The sequence below is a fragment of the Melopsittacus undulatus genome, chromosome 1, assembly GCF_012275295.1.
Source record: "Melopsittacus undulatus isolate bMelUnd1 chromosome 1, bMelUnd1.mat.Z, whole genome shotgun sequence".
Lineage (NCBI taxonomy): Eukaryota > Metazoa > Chordata > Aves > Psittaciformes > Psittaculidae > Melopsittacus > Melopsittacus undulatus.
This window is the reverse complement of record NC_047527.1, coordinates 93,922,138-93,945,918: the sequence shown is the minus strand read 5'-3', so window position 1 is coordinate 93,945,918 and position 23,781 is coordinate 93,922,138. Positions and strand designations below refer to the sequence as shown.

Here is a 23,781-nt window from a genome sequence, read left to right as displayed (position 1 = left end):
TATATGCTTCATATTATTTGCTGCTTTTCTTTGGACTTCATCTTTCTTAAAGGAATATACCGAAATAAGACAACACTCAGAAAGATGACACTCAGTTTTTCTAGAAAACTAGTTTCTGCTGAAATTCATATAATATTGCACACTCATTTTGATTTGCTGAAGTCCAAGTTAGCTAATATCCCAGGTGAACTGGATGAAACCACAAGTGTCTAAAACCAATGAGTGTCTAAAACCACAAGTGTCTAAAACCAAACAGACAATTGCACACAAAGGCTGGCTGCTGCCTACCATCCTGAAAGCAAAGTTAGCTTTTTCTCCCATCAGGAACTGACTTCCATGCCAGTTCTTGCCTTCTTTTAGCAAAAAAGGCTGCCCACCTGCATACAAACCACTGGGGACGCACTGAGACAAGCTGAATCATGACACAGTCCAGATGGGAAGCCACAGCCACTGACAAAATCCCATAGGAAAGCTGATCAAGATATAGGCTCAGGTCTAAAGAATAGTGTGTAGGGGAGCAGGAGCAAAGCTGCTGCTTCACTTTCTGGAGTCACCTCTAGGGACAGCCAAGGAGAACACAATGACTGGGCATCAAATAGTGCCTTTCTTCACTTTCACTTCTGTAAAACACTGTCATTCCATGGGACCACTGAGAAGGAGCAGAGAAAGAAGTGGTGTGAGTTTGGTAATGAATCAAGGCCAGGAAAGAGACATAGGAAATTCAAATCTGTAGGAACTGACTGCTTTGTCTCGGGCCACAAAATGCATTCAAATGCATGTGTCCATTTCCAGTTGCTTCTTCTTCACACCTTCTCAAGAAATTCCAGGGTGTAAGGCAGGGGAGTTCAGCATCCAGGGAGGCTGCTGGCTCTCCAGACAGATGTGAAGGTTTCTCACAGCCCTCTAAAAGGGCTCTCTCATTCTTCCAAATATTTCAAATGAAACCATTTCAGACACACCAAGCCACGTTTTTTTATTCTGCAATTCTGAATACATTTAAGTCCCCTCCCCCACCTCAAACTGCCTCTCACTTCAAAAATTTCCAATTCTTTGCATGTGACATCATGACGTTTTGCCATGAAAAAAAATAATTTTAAATTATAAGCACCAAATTGTAACTTCTCTGTATGGTAAAGGATCACACAGAGAGGATTTGTAATTTAAACAAAGATCTTCTATAATTAGCCGTATTAACAAAGGAAATATTCATAATTACATCAAAGGATTCTTCACTGAGTATGGTTTTATTTGCTTCCTGAGGGAGCAGAGTTCTCTAAAAAGATAACACTATTCTAACCAGATGTAGGTAAATAATAAAGGGGCACCTACAGAATCCAGCTTCAAGCTAAAGCCTGAAAAGTCTCCAAAATCCAGAAGAGGTTCTCCAATTGATTTAATTACAGGCCAGGCATTGGTTCTCTGCTAGGTATGCAGTGCTGATATGTCTGTAATATGTAAACACCATTTCAGATGGACATGACACACAACACTATAGCATACCCTAGGCGCCTGTCTCGGCATATAGGAGACATAGTCTGGGGATTAATTTCATCCAGCAACATAAACATAGGACTAATTTTGTGAAGTACAGATAGCTAAAAATAACCAAGAGTAATGTTATGCAATAAAACCTGGTATATGTTTCCCCTTTCCAGACAAGGGAATCTGACATGACTTCAAATAGAAAGAGGTGGCAGTCTGACCAGAGCACAAAACATATTCATTTCATTCTCTTCCAAAGCGACAGCATTTGAATCTCCCATGCATTAAAGATGCATGCCCACTGTCATATCATTTCAATGGTTTAAATAGTAAATGATCAAAAATTCATAACACTTCTGCCCTCCCCTGGAAAAGAAAAATAGGTCAAAAATAAATAGAAACAAACTGTCTTCTGCTCCTTTATATGCATTTGAGAGAGGAAAAAAAAAACCGAGGGAGATAAATCTGCATAATACTGAACCGAATCTCTTTAATTCTAGTCAGCTTTTATCATTCAATCACTGAGTCTGTATGTGGAAAAATTCATGCTAATTCCCCCTAGCAACAGCCGCAGCCTATCAGGGGGAGCCCTGCACCAGGCAGCTGCCAGCCAGCAAGAATAACTCTAAGTAGGTCAGGCCTGCATTTCTAAAAATGCCACGGTCTAGTAACCCCACTGTCCCGTCTGTCTGCCCTGCCCCATAATAACCTCGATTGCTCGGTGACACAATGACATACTACCCTGTTAGAGCGCAATCAAATCACGCTGCATTATTCTGCTGTGAGCATCGCTGCTGGATGAAGGACCCATCGAGGGACAGCATTAATCAGGCAGCCATTCATGTCCACTAGCACTTCACTCTGGAGATGGAGGCTGCATTAATGACCAGCTGTTTGAACCAACACAAACAAAATAATGTCTTCCACCCTGTTGGTAGTGTAGAATACACTATTCTAATCAGGTAGGTTATACTCACTGACTAAAGCTAAGATGTAAATTAAACAGCCACAGACAATACCAGCTTTTGTAACCTTCTATTAATTAAAGTAAGTATATTTAAATTATACTACACACTATTCAAAAAGCTATTGGTTTAATATACACTGTCATTTCCTCCTACAAATTTGTGTTCGCAGTCAAAAAAAACAACCCAACAAAAACCCCACCCCACTGTTTGCATAATGCAATCTACCTATCCTGGTAAATTAAAACGTGACATAAACAGAGCTGAACTGAAACCGACCCCTGTGGGGAGCAGGGAACCACACCAAGCTTGCAGCAACTGGGCGGCATGAACACCAACAGACGTCCACATGGAATACTGCAGAGGGGGTACCGATGAAAGCCCTGTAAACATCTGCCAGCCACAACACGGAGAAAGGCCAGTCAGAGCAGATTAAGCACCCCCTGCAATTTCACTACTTAAATGCTGCTGAGTTGCCTGTGCAGACCTAAAAATAATTGTGGAGGTCAGAAAGCTGCAGCGGGGTGTGGACCGGCGCCTTTAAGCGCGCACAGCCACAGCCCTGGGGACTTCGAGCTGAGAGATGCTGCATGATGCCCTTTCCCTCCCCCTCTGCTCTTTGCCAGAGAAGCCGTAATATAAACCACACTAGACCCCAGTCAGCCTTCTCTGGGGTGGTATTTCAGTATCAAATCCATAATGCAAGAACAGAATTCCAGCATGCTTGTTTTGTGTTTAATTACACCCTTGCTTATAAACACCTCTGCGTGCCTCACTTTTGTCTCCCTTCAGAGCATGCCTCCGTGACAAGCAGCTGTCTGTGCAGGCTGGAGATGGGAAAGGCATTTTCTAGGAAAGATGGTTCATCTGCATTTTTTTCTGAAGGATTCACACTTCCACTTGGTGAACGCATGCCCTCTGACAAACTGATAATTCAGTCTTCACTGCTGCAGAATTCAGCAAGCCTTGCACACGTAAATCCATCCACATCTGAGTTAGGAACACAGCAGATTCATTAATCCATTTTGCTCTCTCTTGTTTGAACCCGGCTCAGTAACCAGGTTATGACTGTCTTCCTTTGCTTTGTGGCACACATCAAATAGCTATTCTTGGAGTGATACAGTCACTGACGTAACCGTGGACTCCTAATTACAAGCTGCTGACATTTTGCTTGTCTCTGCAGCTTTGAAGCTGTGAGTTAAGTCTCTCCCTCCTCCTTGCTTGCTTTAAACTGCCTCAGTTAGAAGCACATGACAGTTTCAGAAAGGCATAGGAGTGACATAAGCTCCTTTCTAGAGCTTGCTGTATTGCCAAGGTTATTTTTCTTTAAGCAAACAGAAAACTACATTTTGGAAGTAATAAGACTCCTTTGCCCCCAGCACAAGAATGTTATCCAACAGCTGGCTAAATATAATCCAACACACAGGGCTGCCTTTGTAGGCTGGGTAACAAATAGTGGAAGGGCCAGACAGGCGTCTTGCAGGGTAGCTCACCATGACTATTGGGAAATCCCCTTGTACACATTTTAGGATGACATTATGGTCTATGGATTTGTATAAAAGGAAAAAAGGAAAAAAGAATCAAACCACCTCCTTCTCGACAGGCAGCTGCTAGAAGCCATGCCAAGCCCCTAGCTGAGTGCAGTGCTTGTTTCCTTCATTTCTACATTTTTCAGACATGGCCAAGAGCTGCCTACCAACCTAAACATGCCTGTACTGTGACAAATCTATCTGCTCTGAACACATGGTCTCCCACATGCACATTTGGCAGTAAAAAACACAACCAGGTAACATTTCAGAAAAATCTATTGTCAAATGCAAGCGTTGCCTTTTCTCAAGACATGAAGAATTTTTTTTAATTAAAGGCTGATTTTGAAATTCTAAAAAGGAAAAGAAGATATAAATATAACACTGAATATAAATGCTCAGTTGAGCATTCAGGCTTCTGATGACTGTGTTAGCCAGCTGGTCTAGAAGTCATCTGGGATGCATTTATTTTGATTAGATTGATCACATTTCTATTTACAGTATAGAATTTTTCACCATACTGAATACAGCTGTGTTTATAAAGATTTTAAGATGGAGAAACGAAACCCCAGTTTCTCACAGCACAGTGCAGAAGATTCAGTGCTTCAAGGTGTTAAGCGGAAAGGATCTGCTTTCACGTTTCTTAAAAGAATTCTGCCTACCATCTGTTTTCACAAAGTGCCGCCTCAGTCAGGAAATGGGTGTAGAGCTATAGCTGAAAATGCGAGCTGCAATCAAGTCAGACCTAGCGAAGTGACAAACTTCCTCTGTAAATTGGTCAGAAATGTCTTTCTTTCATGTCTGTACATGCTCACACACACACAAAAGCACTTACATACATATATATACACACAAAGTGCATGGCTGCTGTTTTCCCTGGGGATATCGCTGCAACCACCTAGCTCATCAGTTTCTTCCCTGACAGCATCAGGAGTGTTCAAGCTACAATTTACAGTCCCCGCCATCCATACATTGCTTTGTTAATCGAGCCATCCTCTCTGCAATAAGAATGCCCAGAATCAGACAAACGGCATGTAGCATTTCTTCTTCCTTTGCATTTGCATTCGTTCGCTCTCTCCTTCTCCCATGGCTTTGCCTTAACAGGCAGACACAACCAATACCTTATTTATCCATCTCCAGCACAACGCTGAGGTGAAACCCGACTGCAGCACTGTGGCTTCCCCATGTTGATCCTCTGGAGCAGCAGAGGCTGGATTCTTGCTGCTGATGCCCTTGTCGAGCACTGGATTACTTTACATAATATTTCTTTAAGCTTTCACCCACCCCAACCTAGAATAACACCCCTGCTTTCTCCTCCCTCCACATCCCCCCCAAAGAAAATCCCAAAGTCATCACATATTGCAACTCTTTGCTTCCAGAACCAACAGAAAAAATGCAGCTCCATCGCTCTTCGTAGCAATGTGCAGACGAGTGAGTTTTGAGCCAGCCAAGCCAGGGTGAAGCGCAGGCAGCGAGACTGTGGCAGCCTCAGCAGCAGCAAAAACAGCAGCAGCCGCCCAGGTAAATGGAGGGAAAAGCAGGCTGTGTCGAGATCAGTGCAGTGTCGTAGCTGTAGGGAAAGACAATCTCGCTTCTTCTGAACGGTATAGCCTTGTGCCTGCAGGAACGGAAAAAAGGGAAGACCCAGAATTAAAAATAAAAGCCAGAACAGTTAAGAAGAAACAATAACTATAATAAATTATTGTAACTTTATTTTTCTGGGCTTTTGGAGGTTTCTGGGAGATGTCTTTGCCTCTCCCTTCCCAAAGTCTCCTGTGATGCTGGATGCTACTGTCCAAGAGTGCGGAGTCACAAAGGCTCACTCTCCAAAGCGCAGTGAGACCAGCATCACATGAGAAACCACATGACGCACCCAAATCGGATGCTGATGTGGTCCACTGTTTCACTCAGGGGGGGAAAAAATCTCTACAAAAACATGCCCATCTCTAGCGGTTAGAAAGAATTTCCCTTAAAAAAAAAAATAAAAAAAGGTCAAAAAATAAGTGTCTCGCTATATATCCATCTTCAACACCAGTGCTCCAGGAGGCAGGAGAATGCTGTTCCACAGACACTAGCTGGATGGCAGCAATATTACTTCCAGGCTACGTTATTCAAAGCTGATTCCACTTAAATGAATTCCTGAAAAGCGTACTCCATGTCTTCATAACATGAACAGGCTCAGAAAACCAACTCCATTATCGTTCCCTGCAATCTGTATCTAAATCTGTGTTCTGAATAATTTATTTGAGCCTAATAAGCTATTTACCAAGACCACTCCTTTTCCCACTCAGGCCCACGCTCATGAGCAACTACAACAGGAAACAGAGGGGTGTTCGCTGTCTTCACAACTGGTCATTTTAGTAAACACACTGTCCCACAAATAATCGGGGAAAAAAAATGAGCAGAAGGCTTTTTTCCTCACGCACGGACATGACCGGGGTTTCTGGTTTGCGGACGGTGGCAATGTTTTCCTGGCATTGCTGACTCAAAATCTTCCAATCCAAATAAAGAAACAAGTGCTTGTCTGCCAATTGCTGCAGAGGTGTTGTGCCACATTGTTTAACGCCGAAACATCTGGACATCCCTGGCAGTCCCCGAATAAGGACATGCAGCTTCGCAACATTGTTCACTGTCAGGGCACCAAGCAGTTAATATCCTTGGCTGTTTTACCATCTTGCCTATAGGAGCATGGAACCGAGGGACTGGCTCGCTGAAGAAACAAAAGCAGAAAAGCTGACCTTGATGATCGATGCAACTGCTGCTGCATAAAGTTATCATCCAACAAACAATTAGCAGTTTGTAGCTTGTTTTATGCCTAACATTTGTTCAAGTGACAGAGCAGGTGGCACAGAGTCCTCCATCCCCTTTGTTTGCAAAGCCGGGCACCACCTCTCAGTGCTGCACTCCCTGGTTCTTTACACTGAAACTGTACACGGTGTCAGGGAAATGTAAGAAGATAGCTGCTGTGAATCCGCACAGCTGCTTTGCACAGGATCCCATTGCACGCTCCAAAGTTATATGATAGGGATCACGCACAGAATTCCACAGAAGAGAGATATCTAGCACTCGCGGGGAAGCGCGACGGAGCAGAACCCAAGTGCTCTTTCGCGACGATATCAACCTCCCCAACTGTTCACGCAATAGCAGATTGCAAAATTTTGCACAAGACAGTTGTAGCTTGTTCTCATTGGCTCCTGTCAGAAAGAGGTTTTGCAATGGGCTGCACCTAGGAGTTGCCTAAATTCCACATAAAATCCAGTTGTAGCATTCACACTCAGCATGCAGTTAGTGTTGAGGACAGCCACAGGACTGCATGTACAGAAATCACAAGATTACTGCAGTCATCTGAGGGCATTTTCACTTGTGGGATTTATAATTTCAGCACTGGCAAGTCTTTGCTGGAAATTTATATTGGTACACCCAAAAAGGTAAAGTCCAAAAGACAAACATTACTGAGGCAGAGACTCTGCACCAAAATAAGTATCTTCCGGACTTTGGATTACAAGGTAAGAGGAGCTGTCCTAGTCACCAGTCTCATTGCTCTTAACCTATTAAAATAACATGGCTCCGAATGGCTTCTCGTTCATTCTCAGTTTTTAAGTCTGAGCTGTAGGAGTTCTTGACTCTGTGCACTGATGGGCTTTCCCACTTGATACTTGTAGCTCATTCGTCTGTTCTGATGTAGAGCCACAAAGCTGTGGATACCCCATCCCTGGAAGTGTTAAAGGAAAGGTTTGACAGGGCTTTGAATAACCTGGTCTAATGGAAGATGCCCATGCCCATTATAGGGGCCTTGCAATTAGATGATTTTTAAGGTCCCTTCCAACCCAAACCATTCTATGATTCTGTATGTTGGTTGGAAGTGTCCTCTGCAGATTACTTGGTGAACCCCCTTGTCTATCATCACCATTATATCAGGTCAGCTGCAACTTCATCCTGAGAATTCACAGAGATAGAGTTTCCATAACCTGTACATTTCTTGCATACACAGCCTTCACTACACTGCTAATGAGAAATACTGTATTGCATATGCTTTCCTAGATCTAACACTAAAAACAAAGTGAAGGACTCAAGGAATGAAGAGACTTCTCATAGTCAATTTAAGCATCTCCAAATTGCCACCATCTGATGATAGTTTTGATATTTAAATGTTTCCAGTTCAACTATTAACCAAACCACTAAAACCCCAGTGAACACCCTGATAACGAGTCCAATTTTCTGCCATGTGTTACCCATGAGAAACAGGATAAAAAATCAAAGACCAGATGCATGTGAAACCTCAGCTACTCTCAGAAGCCAGAATTATGGCTGAACCAACATGGAACTTGAGGATGCTGGTTTATTCAGAGTACGCAATACAGGTCATGTTTTTCAAACAGACCTGAAAAGGGGACCCTACAGTATTTATAAATGTTTTGGGAAGCTTGTGAATAATCTCCTATGTAGGTACACAAAGAATGTACCTTTAAGTATGACCCAGAAATACAGTCGTGTTAGATGCAAACAATAGGGGAGGGAGGGAGACAAGAATTACGAAGAGAAAGACCAATCATAATTTCTTCAGTAATGTAAAATACTTAGATGAACAAAAGCTCCTTGTGAAAGATAGCACTACAGGCACAGAGCTTAAAAATCTAATTCTTACACTGAGATCCCTTCAGATAACCTCTCCACTGAATTCTTTGATACCAGTGTGGGTAACTAACACTTTCTTCCCTCTCCAAATCTCCAACATAGGTACTTTGGTCTGTTAGGTACTGTTAACTCACAAACTAATTCATTTGCAGACTAAAATTACCTGTCTAAAGTGACTCTCATTTGAACTCCATAGCACATTTTCTCTCTCTCATTACAGTGAATGAAAAAGTAGGAAGTTGTCCAAACTGAACAGCTGAGGGTAAAGGCATGAGTTTCTGGTTAACATAATTTCTGCCTGAGTTCACATGAAAGCTTTTGGACTGGAATATGTGGAAAGGACTGGGCTTGTTCTGGGTGTTGCCTTGACAGGTTATGAATAGAAATATTCCCAACACCATTTTAGTGCTGGCATTTGATGATCTGTTCTCAAACATTTGATCATAAATCCTGCTCCATATTAGTGCAGCTTCATGCTACCTTAGGAATACACTAACTACCTTGGATTTGATGTAACTGTCCACAGGGAACAGGCTTTGGAGTAGAAGATTCGGCAGCAGAGTAAACTCTAGATCAACATGAAGAATTACAGCAATATACAGACAGCCCAAACTAAACATAATTCATGACTGCTTAAATTATATTCAATTTCTGTGGAATAATTTTCATGTGCTTTTTAACCAGATTCAATACACTTCTTCATATGGCTAATTATCTGGTTGTTACAGTTCTCCACTGCAACTATACTGCAAAAGGATCTCTACGAGTCTAAGATTCATCAAACATCACTGAAAATGAAGCTTTGGATCCCAGGTGTGAGATAGTTTCACTGTTACAGAGAAAGTCTCTTAAATCCTTAAATCCTTTCAACACCAGACAAGAATTAGGACTCAAATGAGGAAAGCTACCCTACCACCTTTAGCACACCAGCTATTCCTTTTGGGAATAGTCCCTTTTGAGTCTTACTTCCTGAAGTCATAGAAAACAGAAGCAGTTGATTAAACATAACATGGGCACTGCAGAGACTGGTCAGAAGTAATAGAACTTAAACAAGTATCTGGCCAATAGTTTAACATAAATTTATCTTTCTGCTTATGACAGCCAAAACCTGCCACTCTTGCACAGCGATTAACAGTGCCACCCAGGAAGTAGGAAGAGAAAAACAGCAGAAACTTGGAGTAATGCTGTAGTTTCAACTAAAGCAGAATGCAACTAATACACTTGTGCTTATCAGAAAAATGCACAGCTGCTAATTCTGGTAGAAACATGCAATTGCGAAATTCTGCAGGGAATGTTCCTTTTGAATGCTTGATGATTTTCAGCCAGAATTGGGCTTTGGGGTTTGCTTTTCAATGACCTTTCTCTTAGTCATCTACAGATAGAGAAAACATTATCATTAGGCTTGAGGTTTCAACCTAAAAGCCAGGCAAAACTTGAAGTTTCACTGAACTTGAAACCTCAAAGTGAACTTCAAGTGTGCAAACCTTATGGACTCAAACCAAAACAAACATATGTCAGTGAACAAAAACCACAGAGCTGCACATAGGTCTAAGTACTGATCCAGGCTGGCTACTGGCCAAGGCATGAAGTGCCCTATGCTTCGCACAAAATACCAGTAGATGTTTAGTGACCGCACAGTATGTCTAGACACACAACACCACAGCTTAGAGACATTCGGATCAACTTTATCTGTGAGTTAAAAGCCCTGTTTCTTTTCAGTGTGCAGAGCTCTTCATTATGGTAAAATACCCTGAAAGGAGTTTTGTGTGACCACAGCTAAGCTGCTTTGGTACTTACAGGTTTCTTCAAAGCCATCTCCTGATATTGCTACTATACGTATGGCACCTGGAACGAAGGTCTAACTCTGTCTCATACAAAAGATATGCTTTGGTTGTCCATCCAATTAAAAAATAGCCACAACTCCACCTTTTGGTAATTTTCAGTAAAATATGTCTAGACCGTCTTAGTGAGAACATGTAAAAAAACAGGGAAATGCTGCTTCTGCATCTTCAGCACAGAGATCTGTGTCACAAGAAACTGGTGAAGCACAGTTCTGCACTTCTCTCTTGCAGTTATCTGGAATAAGATCAATTTATTTGAATTCACTGATTATTCAATACTACTCTTTGAAAAATTTCCCACTTTAATTCTAGGTTCTATGGAGACAAGATGGACAGTTTACTGCAATTAGCCTCCCAAATTTTCAGCTATTCCAGATGATAGCACTGACCACACACGTTTGTATTTCTCAGCTCTTTAATCCTAATATTTGATATTCTGTTTCCAGTGTGAGTATAAATACTATGCTTAAAATTTGAGTGACAGTTTCTCAATATTTACCCATATTTGATCATTGAATGCTAGAAAATGCCTATGCACTTTGAAGGCCTGAGTCTACATATCTTAAGCCCTGTGCTGTTGGATTCTTGTAAACAGTTTGTGTGAGAAAGAAGACTTCAGAAACAGTCCTGGAATACAGGAATTCAGCAGAGCAGAACATGATACATCAGTGTAAATGCAACTAAGTGATAATCAACAGTGAAAAAATACACAAGTTTCTCTGCATTTGTGGAAGCTTCCTAAGGTTAATATTCCCATTATTATTCTCACTTACTAAAAACTGTTTCCTCCAGTTAAGTTAGCCTTTGGGGCCAAACTCTTCTCATGATTCAAAAACAACTGACATGACACATATGCCAGTGCAAAAGGGGTCAGGCCATAAGTTAATTTAGAGTACTGTAATTATTCTAATGATAAGCAAATGAGATTTGTGCAGAGGATTTGGAAGTGTGTGTTAAAACACATGCCACTTGAACACAAGACTTGCAGAAATATGGTGATGCTTCATTAGTTCACTTTTTCACTCTTCTTATCATGCCCTTCCAAATTCCTGAAAGTGTAAGATAACAGTCTTTTAACATAATTATGGAATAGTTACTTGCTACAAAACACATCACCTAAGTTACATCACTAAAAACATGGCCACTGATCTGGGCCACAAATCTTCCATTAGATTTGCATTCAATTTGCATCAGGACTTTGATTTTGACTTCCAAACTCAAGTGTTGCTTTGTTTAGTAAACCTGCACCTTAACAAGACAATCTAGACTGAACACAGAAATTCCTTATGTAAATACCCTAATTTCCTTTAAAAGTCTTACAGTCATTAGTATGGGTTGGTGAACACAGAATGCTAGGTAAAGTGATGCAAATGCCAGAAAACAAGGAAATTGTGCAATATACCAGTTCTTCATATAAAACAATCTGCAAATCCTAATGTACTTTACCAGGCTGTGAAAAAGCTGTGTGACAAAGAAATTACATGGAAAGATCTGCATGTGCAATAGCTAGAAGTCCATGAAGGGTTCTGAACTGCCCAGCCAATTAATATCATGCCTATATGAAAATTAAATAACCAATAGTTTGGGGGGGGGGGGGTAAATTATACTATATGCAAGGAAAATCATTCTGAAACACATTACAACCAACTCCTTAGTGAAACTGCTGACAAAGCAGTTAATAGCTGGTCTTGGGCAAAGGACTGGTTTCCTTTTGTTGGCTGCCCAGTTTTAGACGGGTATTTTACATCAAACACATTACAAGTTCAAAGTGGAAGAACTATGTTTTTTCACCTGTGAGTGGTTTCAACTTAGACTTCAACATTACTGTCAGGAAGTCAGTTTTTCCATGCTTGTTACTGTAAACAAAGATTGCATGGCACGTCTCCAAAAGTGATAGAAGGTCAAGGACCAAACTGCAAGAGCAACAGACTGCTTCCAGAAACCACAGCACAACACAGAAGTGAGAATAATCACACATTTAAACCCCATTTCATGTTCTCATCACACAGGAGTTTGGGCAGCACAATGAACACGTGCAAATACAAGCTTTCCTATTTACTTTTTGATTATACATATATCTGTACAACTATATCTCCTTATATATATATTTATATAGCCTAACATATATTTTAATATATATATACATATATAAGTGTACATATCTGGCTGAAATGCTGAGTGATAAAGTAAGGAGAAGAGCCAATAGCATCACTTATTATTAACATTGCCTCCTGCTCACTTTTTAATTTGTGCTTTTAACTCTGTCAAACCTCAGTCCTGCCTGTGCTTGGTTTTATTTTATCTCAATTTGTAAGTTTACAATAAAATGGCATTAGATATTTCTAAGAGTTCTTCTCCTAAAACAGTATTTATTTTGACATGTTCTTTGTGAATCACATGCAATTTCAAGAGCTGTAGCCCGAATTTTGCAAGCATATATCTTGTTCATGGTAGTGTTACTTCTGCTGCTTCTCAGATAAGAACCCAAATTTGACAATGTTATAGTTTTTTTGTTTGCTTGGATTTTTTTTTCTTTACATCTAAACCTCTTTTGGAAAGATGAATAGTATTTTAGTGAACAGAATTCACCCCTTCTGCCCTTGCATGACACTTGTAACATTACCTAACTATACAAAAGTTCTATACATGCATTTTCCGCTCCAGGCACCCAAGGTATTTATAACCACAACTGAAGTCAGTAGAAGTTTTGTTAGTACAACAATGAGCATCCCAAACCAAATATCCTGAGCTGATGAGACTCTGCACTACGCATCTACACTTCAGTTTTGTGTCTGTAAAACAAGGATAATTTCAGCCCTTCATGTCATGGGGATGCTACACAGGTTAATAATTTTGTGGATCAGTAAGATAATGCATACACTAACTGATGGCAAAACCCACCTCTTTGGAACAGAGATCTCGGAACACAGTAAACAGAAAGACTTAAAACAAAAAGGCAAATCTACAGTTTGCTATATCCATCCTGCTCAGGGAAAGAGATGGAAACTTCTACGAAAACAAAGCATGTATGATCAGGCATGCAGAGAGCGAATGGTCATATACAAATGTCCACATTACTGAGGAACAGTTTTACTTCTGGTGTTTCTTCATGTTTATTTGCATCCGAAACCTTATAAACAATACTTCTAACTTACCTGTGTGTGTAATATTATAAACGGTGTACTTTAGGTCATTATTTGTGCCATACAAAGTAGCAGTGTCCATATTTCTGTTGAACTATAAACCTTAACCTTTCAATTACTTTAACAAATGCTTCTTAATGGCAGTCCACCTCCTCTGCTACCGTGCTAACCAAACAGTATTCCCCACAACACTACAGCCTTAGGTTAACAGGAGAGAGGAAAGGTTAGAAGATTGAGTAGCATCAGGAATGAAAACAAAGAATAAATTGAAGAAGAACAACATCTCAAATTTATTCAAAAGCCCTAAAATTAGATCTATTTAAGCTCACATACTAAACACTTGCTTACATTCTACAACCCTTGGTATGATACAAGCACATACCTAACTGGTCTTTGCTGGTAAAGACCATTTACTGAGTCAGGACTACAGCATCCAGAGTGCAGATGTTATACTGGCTGAGTAACATTAAAGCCTCAGATGCATGTTATTAATTTGTGAACTGCAAATATGTTTAATTGCAAACAAATTGTGAAAAACTTTGAGAAGCTGTAAAAATAATTATGGACAACAGGGTGAATGTTTCCTGGTCTTACATCCAACATCAAGAACTCATTTGAAAATGTTTTCTGCACTCAACTGCCATTTCAAAAGCAATTTTTTTTTCCGTGCTCTGACATCTATAACTAGATTCAGTTTGGGAATATTTTCTTTTACTCCTCATTAACATCCCATCCTGTGTTTTTAAGGATTTCAAAACATCTCAAAACAAAACCTTCTGAATTACAACAGTGAAATATGATATATGAAAACATAACGCACCACTCTAAACCAGTCTAGAAAAACTTGTTATTCCACAGATTTGGATCCAACAAACAGGCTGTGCTTCACTGATATTGTTAAATACTTACAATGTTAAATTTCATAAGACATTGTTAAAAGATATTTTGGCCAAACTAACCTTTACTGTCAGTTTAATAATAAATGAAGCTGATACTCACCCATGCTATCAGTCCACATACCTTTTTTGTTGCTAATGAAGGCCAGCCATCTAGATTTAGCACAGAGGAATTCCTTCCATAAACACAAACTCTCTTTACCTCTGTGTATGACAAAATAAACTTCACCTGTAAGCTTACAGTCACAATAACAAGGCCTGTGACCTCTGTTAATGAACCTTGCCTTGATAAGTCTGAACAAGCCTTGTAGACTGCAATATAGTATCTGTATAAACAGCAGTACAGGTGAGAAAGTTTCCAACAGCCACAGGGTCCTTGTGACAGCTTGGTTATACCGAGCAGATGTAAAGGTGTCTTCTACTCTGCAGTGAACACCCTCAACAACATACATCCTAAAACCTAATCCTACTCATAACTCTGGCTGAAAACAAACATAAAAGTAACTTCCTGTAAGAAAGAAATGAGAATATGAAACATCTGTAAGATGTCCTCTTTTCTGTATATTACTAATGACAATTATTATCCAATTGCCAAAAGTCACAAATGACATCTTTCTAACTATAGAGGATGATCTCCATGAAAGCAGGGTTGTGTTTTTTTTCTGTATTATGCCTTCTTAATCCAACAATCTTCACCACATTACCTAAATAAAAAAGGCACCTTATTAATGGGTGCACTTTTCCAACAAGGCGTACTCAAGTTACTTACTTACTGCCTTTACCATCCTTAAATCAACACAAAACATTTTAGTTGCCGGCTGGGGTTAAACAACAACACATATTAATAATCAAATTAACTGCAAAAATGTGATGACCAATCTTTTCATGAAGTATTCCTTCAAACTTAACAAGATTCCTGGTTAAACAGTAATTTTTATTCCCCTGGATTACATCATCATATCGAAAGGAAAACCTGCCCCAAAACAGAAAAGTTCCATCTGCACCACCATTGCTAAAATGCAGTACAGTAATACCTTACCTTAAGGTCAGCGAGGCTGGTAAGTACAGCCCAGATAATGAAAAAATGTAGATAACGGGCTCTGGGAAGTACAGTACAGTGACATGGATAAAAACAGGTATTTGAATACATTTCCTCTTAGCCCACCTACTGAACATCTTAGCAAAGAGTTAATTAGACACTGCTCTTTTTAAGGTGGACAGCCTGGTAACAAAAAACTGGAGGCTTTCATTAGGGGCTTTCATTTCCCACCCTGTAAAATAGAATAATTCTCACCCAAACACTTGTAGTGTGCATTTCAAGAGAAAAAGTTACAAATCTTAGGGAGAATTTTTCTGTTATGAAAGACATCTGAAATAGAAAACTAAAACAGTTTAACATGGTTTTGACAAAAGGTAAACCTAGAAATCTAATGTATTTTTATAAATAACTTTCTCCTAACATGTACTTACAGACTATTTTATTCACTGATCACCAAGTTTTTACATTGGACAATTAAAGCTGGTGGAGTGTGCATTCAACCACATTTCACATTTTGTTTCCTTTTAGATAAAGCTTTTCTTCTGAATTTGAGGAGTTTTTAATCACATGACAAACAGTGATTATTATAGTGTTTCAACTTTTTAATTATTGACTAAGCCCACACATACACTCAATATAAACAGCAGTTTAATGCCATCCACTTTTAAACATGTAGGAAAGGGCATCTGTAAAACATGAGTATAACTCAAGGAACATAAGTTTGTGCAACTCCAAAGGAAAGAAGCAACCAGAGCAAGATAAGAAGAAGTAATTATGTTAGAGACGACTGTTATGGGAAAACCTAAAGCACAAGTATTCTCTGCTTGGAAAAGGGAGTCACTGCTGTGACAGAAGTACACTGAAAAGGACACTACACAAAGATAAAAACACCACATTGTATGCAAGAGACTGTGAAGCCCTTCCACAACAACATACTTTTGCGGTTTGCATGTCTATGGTGCACACTGTTTCTCAGAAATGGGTATATATTAATGAATAAAAAAATGTGAAAGTAGGTAAGTATAGTTCTTCCACTAACATATACGATGGGCTTGACTGTTTGTTGGTTTGTTTTTTTCTTTCCCCTTCTCTATTTTGAGGTTTGGCCAAATTTCAAAGGTAAGGACACATCCAGAATCCAAGCCTGTCTGGTGCATTGGTAGGAGGACAGCCCACTCTGCTTTCTTCACTTAAATAGGGGCTGAATTTGACCACTCTTCTACAGTACCTGCAGAAAATGCATACATCTACAAGCTGTATAGATCCTAAATTAACATCTGACATTAACTTGCACCCATTTGTACCTATGAAATCCATATGACTTAGTAAGCATAGCAAATACTTCTCTACATTTGTTTTTGCTTTAACAGTATATCCATTTAAAGGGCTCTTTTACAAGGTCAAAAAGCAATTGAAAGTGTACACAGAAAAGGAGAGGAAAAAAATATACTTGGATTAATCTTACCTAAGAAAAGATTTTAGAAAGGTATACAAGAGTTCTGAATAAAAGGCAGGACAGCATTCAGCTGTAATTTTAATCTATATTATATTTAATAAAACCACAGTGTGTTCTCTTGTCCTATTAAAACTGCATTCTACCTTAACAGGTCTGAATAATTTGTATAAAATTGATTACTACAGTTCTTACTAAGAACTCTAATTGCATTCCTGGTATAACTTAAAATGATAACCTTATCTTAATTAGTAACATGCTACAGAAATGCTTTTGAAAGACACGTATGATTAACCTGCATTTTTAAACAGAAGCCTTAGCAATGTCTTTCTTTTTTTATTTATTTCTCTTTTTCCATTTCATGTCCAATACACGAACTAGTGATAATTCATAATAAACAAAAGAGTGAAGTAACCAAGTTGAGAGAGAATAAATAACCCTGCTGCCACTTCCTTTGGTCAGCACAAGTTTCTGTGTGTGGGATGATCCCCTCTGTGCACAGTCACACATGCTACTTGAGGGGCTCCTTCACTTGGAGAGCAAGCAATGTGTTTATATGAAGCATATGTCGCTGATAACTCCCCAGCATAGGGCACATTTGTCTCGACTCGCCAGTGCTGCGAATGAGCTGGGTGCAGGACAGGAGTGAGATGAAGAGGGAGGGGTTGGGACAAAGGGAACTGCCCTTTGGGGGCCTGGGAGAATGCTTTATGGGGATGCACAGCCCAGATCCAGCACACACAGCAAAAGAAAAACTCTGATCAATTAAAGATAAAAGAATAAAAATAAAAAATAAAAATACTCCCCCAAACCAAAAAAACCCAAAACCAGACCAAAACTAACAGCAGCTAACTTGAACATGACACTACCCCAAAACAAAACTAACACAAAACATTCACTGAGCAACAGGCTCCATACACCCCATCAGCAGGTCCTCCGATGACAGAAACAGAAGTAACTCCAAACCTGCAAGTACAGCTGCCCACCGAGTTCATCAGCCAGCCAGATGCTGTCTAGCTGATGTGACTTCTGGAAGCATAGACTTCACAACATGGCAAAGGAATACTGCTGCTTTGATAGAGTCAGAAAAATTATTACTGGTAAGATTTGGTAGCAAGAGACTAAAACCCCTTTATGCAAATCCTGCTTTGTCTTGGGTTTGGGGAAATTTCTTTTATTTCTTGGCTTTCTTGGTATATTTAAGGATACTCATATTGCTGTTCTGTGAAGAAGTGACACAGCTTTCTAACTCAATAAACAAACACTAACCGGGTTTGTTTAGAAAGCAACTGGTCCTGCAGTAGCTGTGTGAGATGTCTGCTCACAGAAAGCAGTATCAGAACTGGCAGTCTGCAATGGAATTCAAATGCTTCAAACTTGTGATATATTTTACCGTTGTTTATATTATAATTCTGCTCTGGATTCATTTTATGAGTCCCGTCTTCAACAAAAATAACAAAACCAAAACAATACAACACACCCCCCAGCAGTAATTTCCTTGGACTTCACTGCTGTCAATCACACACCATAGTAGAACTGTAGTGAGCTACCAAGCAGTAAAAGCCAGGATTAGGATGCCAAGAAATTACTTTATGTGACTGTATCTTTTCCAAGTGAACGTCTATTACTAACTTTTTAGTGCTAAGGTAACATCCTGCTTTTCAGCCAGATTCACCAGTTATATTACAGATCCTGTAGGGCACAGACCACTCTTAAGGCATCTGTGTGCACCTGCCTGTATGCACACATGGCATTACGGGATTTTCTGTGCTGTGCTGCAGCTCCAGAGTGCCAGTTACGAATACAGAAGTAGCAAGGTGGTGTTTCAGAATCACCATAACATGTAACTTAATGCACGCCTATATATATGTGGGCATCCCTGAGCACACACATCCCTGTGTGGTCCCCTGAAATTTCACTTACATATACACACAAAATGATTAAATTCCAACAGAGATGGTGAAGACTCTCAGAGCTGTAGCATTTTCCTCATGATAGCAATGTCCTTTCTTAAGGTGAACACGCGTTCATTGACCATTCATTGCATGACTTAAAGTGAATGCCCACAAAGCAAAAGTTTGCATTGCTTTTTATTCAGCATAGCTTACAGAAGCCAACAGAAGATTTTTTTACATCTTACTAAGTAAACAGCCTTTTGATAGGGGTCTTTGATTCACATCTCAGCATTTTCTTTAACTTTTACTAATGGTACGGTGTGGAAAGAAGAGAACTGAATGAAAATCATCAGTTATCTCAGACTGCCGGCCTAATGTTTCTGCTTGCGGCAATGCACAAGCAGAGCAATCAGCCTTGCCTCTGGTGTGAGCCCAGCCAGTCCGTTAGCTAGTCCTTATAAATCCATCCATCACTTCTATGAAAGTCACTGCCTTCCTTTTACCAAAATAATGTATGTTACTGGGATCATACCACTGCATGCAGAGTCATTAAAGAAAAATAGACCATAATTTATGACCAAGTCTGTGGACAGCAGGGCATTATTTTAACCATAAAATCACAATCTGAAAGGAGAGTGGCCAAACCAGAGGAGCCATTACAGACTTATAATTAGTATCAATCAATGTGACACTACTGTTGACATCTTTATTACTTTAAATACACTAATCAAATACTTCTGCATTCAGATAGAAAGATTGATAGGCAGACAAGAATAGAATACATCCTTACAGAGAACAATTTTAAATTATCTATACAAAAGGCAATAAAAAAAAAATAACCACACCAACATAATCACATGGAAATGCAGTGCACTGACTGAAACTTTTTTCAGCTGGGGTACTGGACTTAACATGGTCAAGACTGCATGAGATACACCAAATCTGCCCTGAAAAAATACATAATTGCATGCTTCAGCAGTGCAGTCAACTACTGACTCTCCTAAACTGAGAGAACAAATATCCCACAGACAAACCTTGCTTTAGGTTATTTTGCATTAGAAAAATAAATGACACAGTAATTCTACATAGCACCACTCCATTTTCCATGTCTACTACTCCCTACACAGGAAGCTAGATGAAAGAATATAATGGTTTTATTTGCATACAAACCATTACAACTCAATATTATATAATTGCATCCACATGGAAATTCAATTTTACTGCATGGACACTAAAATATGCTCTTAACTACTGCTGCTCATACAAACATTTCAGTACTATGAAAAAGAAGCTATTTCAGTTCTCTGCACCAACCAACCACCTCTCAAGGCCACATGGTCTTGTACTTTTTGAGGAGCATCTCCTTTCTCCATATGACATCCACTCTGATATTCAGTAAGAGGGGAAATTTTGGATGAGCACTGGGAATAAAATAAATGTACACCAGTTCTTTACAGAAAACATGTTTTAGAAGGAATCAAATGATGGTGCTCCCAACATTAGGTAAGGTTTTAAGAATCCCTGTTTGTTTTCTTTTTCTACTGGGGATAATAATACTTTAAATAAAACTCCCCAAAAAAATAATATTTATTTAGATCCTATATAGCTGTAATTAATACCTTATTAGAATACAGAAGTTGACTTTGAAGGGCGACACATTGTTTCCTGTACCCCTTACCTGGAAATAAGCACTGCTTTTGCTTATTAGAAAAAAATTGCTACTCTGTATGTAATACAAGAGGCTATATGCTTTGCTTTTCCAGGTGAGAGCCTTCTTTTGGACAGGTCAGTGGCAGCCTGATAATCAGAAGTACAATGAGCATGAGGATGTGGAAACCTGTGGGAAAACACTGGAAAATGAAAACACCCCTTCAACAATAAGTAAGCTGCCTGGAAGGCTGAGCATCCTTCAGCCACCCAATCTCTGCAGCAGTGACTCAGAAAGTAACTTCAGTCAGTGATTTCTCTCCTCAGCTCAATAGCAGGGAGCTGTACTCTCCCATACAACATGAAAGTCTTACAGAGCACTAAGTAATGAGAAAAATGCAGTAATTTGTCTATTGAAAATCCAATTAGTTTAAGCCAATATTTATCAGATCACTCTCCTGAAAACATTTTACTTCAATTTTAAGTGAGTTATACTAATTTGGATTGGATGTCCATCTCTAATGAAACTGCCAAGCCTTTCAAATGCTTTAATTCCTTTCCAAACACAGTGGAGCCCCATAAAACAAGAAGAAAGCGGTTGTTAAATGTACGTGGGGTTCCAGTGCATTAAAACAAACTAATGTATCAAGTGACAAATGTAATGAAAGCTTTCACAGGGGGAGGAATTCAGACAGAGGCCTGACAGGACACATTGCAAACCGGGCAGCCAGCCATCAGTCTACCAGGATCTCCTCTACATCCTGCTGGAAAAGCAGCTTCTGCATCAGAGGTCTGCCCAGCTCCCCACTGTCCACTTGAGACGTTCCCTGCTGCTGTCATTTACTGACTCAGTGGGAACACACGTACCCTAATCCGAGCAGAGGATTGTGAAAGATCCTATGACTATTTTTGATTGTATTTTTCTTTCCCCAGGCTGACCTTGTCGTATGCAAAGAACAGCACAAATGAGCCGATAGCCACACAAAGTTTACTAGTTCTGAGTCAGCGGCGGGCCCAGTCGTGTCAAAGCTCGGGCAATGTGTCTGTAAGAAAGCAGCTGGCAGTAAACAGGAGTTGTGCGCAGGGGAAATGACAGCCATCAGGGTGCAGCCGCTTCCTGCTCCCAGCTTTCGGCCTCTGCCAAAACAAAAACAATACTTAAATCTGAGCAAACATCCTCAGTGACAAACGGGAAGGGTACGACTCACAACAGTATTGTTCACAAATGTCCAGCACACTCAGTATCCCAGTCTGAGAGAGACTGACGCTATTTTACATAGATAGACACATTTACATAATAAATAATACCAGCACCAGCTATTGCACACTCACCAGTATACACCATACTGTACACCAGTGCATATACAGGTTCTCCTAACTAATTTTTGTGTGCATTAGACTTGTTTTGGATCATTACCAATACACTAAAACCTTGCAAATGCCCATGCCTGCATCTGAGAGAGGGACCCAAATACCCAGGTGAGAGACACTAGGGCTGAGAGGAAAAGGAGCTTGATAAGAGATATGTGTATGGTATAGTGGGACAGAAAGTACCAAAAGGAAAAGTGAATATGCAAGAGAGCAGATAAAGATGAAAGAAAGAAGAGACAGACAGAGCAGTCCTAGAAAACAGAATGAAGAACATCAGGACTCCCATAATACTTATATGAATTTCTCATTAATTTTCTCCTCATAATTACATTTATGTACCTTGAGTGTTCTTCAGTGGTTTTGCTGATTTAACTTTGTCATTGCTACAAAGCATACCGGTTGCCTTCCCTCTAAGCTTTTGTATGTCCCTACAGTCAGCTCAGGGACACTCTTTCTCTGGCAAAGGTACAATTTCAAGCAAAACCTGGATGAAATTCCATATCTCATCCGCTCTTCCTCTTTACCTGAGGACACTGAGTTTATCCATGAATCCTAGATTTTTGATCTCCTCATGAGAGACTTTAGGATATTTGTAAATAAAAGGTGCTACAGAAATGCAAGGCATTCATGCAACATACTTTCTGGTTAAACCTGTCTGAGTGCTGACCTGGAAAACTGGGAAGACATATGGAAAAAATTACTTCTTGCATGACATACTCTTTCTTTTCCTCCATGTCCCTCCACATTGTGATGCACATCACCACTGCCAGAGCAGTGCGAAAATCTATGCAGCAACAGCTCCGGCCTTTTACAATTGTCTGAGCCAAAGGTATTAATCATCAACTGGGATTTGAAAATCATAACCAGGAGACAGCAGTCGCGACAGCTCTGCAGCATAATGACAAAATATGCAGAGCGATGTGGGAGAGGAGAACGTACTCCCTGTCTTTTAGTCTCTGTGCAATTGAGAGGCATGTTAATAAGCATGTTCATTTGAATGGCTTTTACTGTAACAATAATTTTCTTGCTCCACTCTTTTTTTTTATATTCCCTAGAGTAATAATACTAATCAAGGCAATGTTACATGTCACTGTCAAAGAAAAAGCGTATCTTGAGTGAGCCTAGCTATAATGGAACCGCTAGTGAATGCCTCGAGATACAATGTTGGCCATGAGATCACGTGCACCCATGCATGCATGTGCACATACACACTTGTTTTTACACATATGATCAAACAGCACAGACATTGTGCAAGAAAAACTACTTTTTTTACTTACAGGTTTATATCAACATCTAATGCAATCAGTTGAATGATGGGACTCTACATAAGTTTCCTATGAATAATACATGGTGGGCTAGAAAATTTATATTTAGCTGAAAATGTATGTGGTTGGTTTTTACTTACTTTGTGTGACTACAGCAAAGGTAAATTTTCAGCAGGGATTCTTTTGAGCCTGCATTCACAAAGCACATGCATGAGCTTTCACTTCAAATGCAGGTACAAGAACTTGCAAAAATGGTACTATAATTTCAGGCCCTGCATCTGCACATATAAGCACTCTTTGGCTGGCAACAGTTCTGCAGGCTTGTACTGCCTGTGGTGATGTCTGAACACTCCAAAGCTTATGAACAGGCTTAGAATTTCCAGAGTTTGGGTGAAATACACACATAAGAGAAGACGACCTTTGGAAGTGAAAGGCACAGATGGCAGTACACCAGCCCAAAAGGCCAGTGCTATCCTAAAGCCACTGACCAGAGGCCAGGGTGGCTGCTGGGTGATCTCCGCTGCTGCCTGTGGCTCTGCTGGAGGAGTGACCTGAGAGAGTTCATCGCCGGGAACTGCTCTGGCAGCCTCGCCCTGTCCTCACTTTACCCCTAGGGCTTGCCA

At 39.9% G+C, this 23,781-nt stretch overlaps 1 long non-coding RNA gene across 3 annotated transcripts in view; it reads right to left on the bottom strand.

The window, feature by feature from the left end:
• Positions 1–4,238: 4,238 nt before the first annotated feature.
• LOC115946647 (uncharacterized) overlaps positions 4,239–23,781 on the bottom strand; it is a 251,053-nt gene continuing 231,510 nt past the window's right edge. For all 3 annotated transcript variants that reach the window (XR_004550154.1, XR_004550153.1, XR_004080696.2), the window contains exon 6: positions 4,239–5,591. This is a non-coding gene — a long non-coding RNA (uncharacterized lncRNA). The remainder of the gene's footprint in view (positions 5,592–23,781) is intronic.